The 2,896-nt window shown below is 36.7% G+C and overlaps 1 pseudogene; it reads left to right on the top strand.

The window, feature by feature from the left end:
- Positions 1 to 1,277: 1,277 nt before the first annotated feature.
- On the top strand, positions 1,278 to 2,174 carry LOC149239926 (cyclin-T1-3 pseudogene; annotated as a pseudogene).
- The last annotated feature ends 722 nt before the right edge of the window (positions 2,175 to 2,896 follow it).

Consider the following 2,896-nt stretch of genomic DNA (forward strand, 5'->3'; position numbering starts at 1 on the left):
TAGGACCTCTCACTTCAATGGAAAGTTCCTTGAAATTATTCTTGGTACTAGGGCTATGTTTGGAGGGGCTTGTATTGGGAGGATTCTTGGGTGATTTTCTTTTGTTAGGAACCTTTGTGAAACCCTTTGTATTCAATACTTCCCTACCCTCATCATTTTTTCTTGCGGCATTCAAAGGAAAATTTCAAAATAAATGTCAATACACATGACATTTCCTGCGATGCAAAGGGATGTGTTCATAGTCTAAGGATTGGATCCATTGATCTAGATTGGATCATTATATTGCTTTTCATCCATCTCGATGCATTTGGAGTGGAAAAATTGGAGGAATCAACTCACGTGACCTTTTCTACAGGTGGGACCCATTTTGGCAAAACAAGGTTTGAAACCTTCAAGGAGCATTTTTGAGGCATCACACGATGTTTTTTTGGGGGAGGGGAGGGGGTGGAGAGGGTAAAAATTTGCCTCTTTGGCGCAAAACCATTTCATGTTATTTGACACACAAATATATTTCCAATGACACAAAAAGTGCATCAATCGGAGCTCGTATGCAAAAGTTATGCCATTGAGAAGTTGAATAGTTGACCAATTCCCATCAAGGTCTATATGATGAATAACCACCTTGCAATTCCATGCGTGAAAGAGTGCTCCTCAACCCACAACAAAGAGCTTGTCACCATGTTAAGAGGACACAAAAACTATAACAATAAAAAATTCTTTATAATAATTAAAATTATTCAAATATCTAGTATTAATCACATTACCCAACTATATATATATATATATATTAATAGTTTAAATATATATACTATAGGTAAATTTGTTATATATATAAAACAAATTTACTCCTAACATATTTATCTAAATCATAAATAAATAAAATTAAAGCAGAAAAACCCACCAAAAAAATTTCCAAACACTCTCATAAAAACAACTAAATAATATAATATATATATATACATAATTTTTCCAATTTTACACGTAACATATCTATACAAACCACTATAAATAGGCCTCGTTATTCTTAAGGCAATTACTATCAACCCGGTGGTCCATGTGCCCCCACGGTGTCTTTTATTTCTCGGAACTTCGGTGGGATGCCCATCAAGTCCTCCGCTTCTTCACCATGCCTCCGTCTTTGACCAAGTCATGGGTTTCTTCACTACAACTCATAGCCTTGCCCTCCTATATAAACCACCGCTTCTCCCACCTACCAATATCTACCTCTATATCGCATCTCATTATCCACCTGGGTGTCGAATCCCGACCATGCAAAAATGTCCGCCGACTCTGACGAACTGGGCGCAGGATGGTATTTCACCAGATCCCAAATCGACAGATCTAGCCCTTCCAGAATCGATGGAATCGACGCAGAGAAAGAGAATCGCCTCAGGCAATCGTACTGCTCTTTCATCAAACGCCTGGGCATGAATTTAGGGCTGCCCCAGGTGACCATTGCAACAGCTACCATACTCTGCCACCGATTCTATCTCCGCCAGTCTCACGGCCGCAACGACAGATACACAATCGCAACCAGCTGCCTGCTCCTCGCCAACAAACTCACGGGGGCGCAGCGAAAATTAATGGAAGTTCTGACTGCGCTTTCCTACGAAGTCATCAATGAAAATGCGGACTCGGCCACTGCTAAACTCATAAAAGATCCCAAATTTTTGCAGCAGAGGCAACAATTACTATTGAAGGCCGAGCATTTTGTTCTCCGTACGCTTAACTTCGATCTCGAGATCGAAAACCCTTACAAACCCCTCGTCTCTGCCCTCAAAAAGTTCAATGCTGAAGAATGGCATTCTCAGTTTGCACAGGTTTCCTGGAACTTTGTGAATGATGCATTGATGACAACGGTGTGTCTCCAGTTCGAACCCCGCCGAGTCGCTGCTGCGGCTTTCTATCTGGCAGCCAGGTGTCTCCGAGTCAAGTTGCCATCGGATACAGAGAACCCATGGTGGCTGGAGTTCGATATATCTATTTCCCAACTTGGAGATATCTGCAGTCAACTGCTCGAGTTTTATGGAACGAGAAGTTTGTACACTCCAAGTCCATCGCCAAATGCTCTTCAGAGCTGGAGTAGCTCTCCTGCTGGTAATATTAATGCCGACTATACACCCACAAGTACAAGTACGATTACAAGCTTCTCCGTTGGTTCCAGGCAGGAATAATGACAGGGATTGAAGGGCTTTGTTTCAATTTTCATCAATTATTTCCAAACACGGATGATCTTAGTTTCAATAATCCGAGATGGAAAAGATCAAATTTGTTCAATATTGTCTGCATATTGATACTGAACCAAACGTCAGTTTACCGATAATGTTTATTATTAAAATATAATCAAATTGTCTCATTCATAGTTTATGATAATTCTGATTATTGGATGGTTAACAGTTAATTTTTTTTTTCCAGGTTAAAAAAATGGTTTGAGTATAAATTAAATGGTTAATAAGTTTTAAAATATGGTTATGTTAAGCATATTTTTAAATTTTTAATTTGTAAATAAATTTTGTTATAATATTATGGTCTAATATTATGATTTATTAATACCACATGCTATAATATGGTGGTCCAATATTATGACTTTCTAATACCACATGTTTAAAAAACTATAACTTTACATGTCTCTCATGTTTTTTTTTTAATTAATCAATTTAATTAATACTAGCAAAAAAACATAACTATTTATGTTGATAAAAACTTCCTATAAATGATTTGTTGTGATCTTTTAATTAATCAATTTAAATAAAACTAAAAAACAACATAACTATTTAATGTTATAAAAACTTCTTGTAAACCGTATGTTATATCCCTGGAAATTTTTCTCAACTGTAAAAATATTCATGCTAGAAAACATAATTGCTATTTCAAAATTTTTCATTATTTAAATTAA

Source organism: Pinus tabuliformis, chromosome 8, assembly GCF_031772625.1.
Source record: "Pinus tabuliformis cultivar Carrire ecotype Pingquan chromosome 8, CPIR1, whole genome shotgun sequence".
NCBI classification, from domain to species: domain Eukaryota; kingdom Viridiplantae; phylum Streptophyta; class Pinopsida; order Pinales; family Pinaceae; genus Pinus; species Pinus tabuliformis.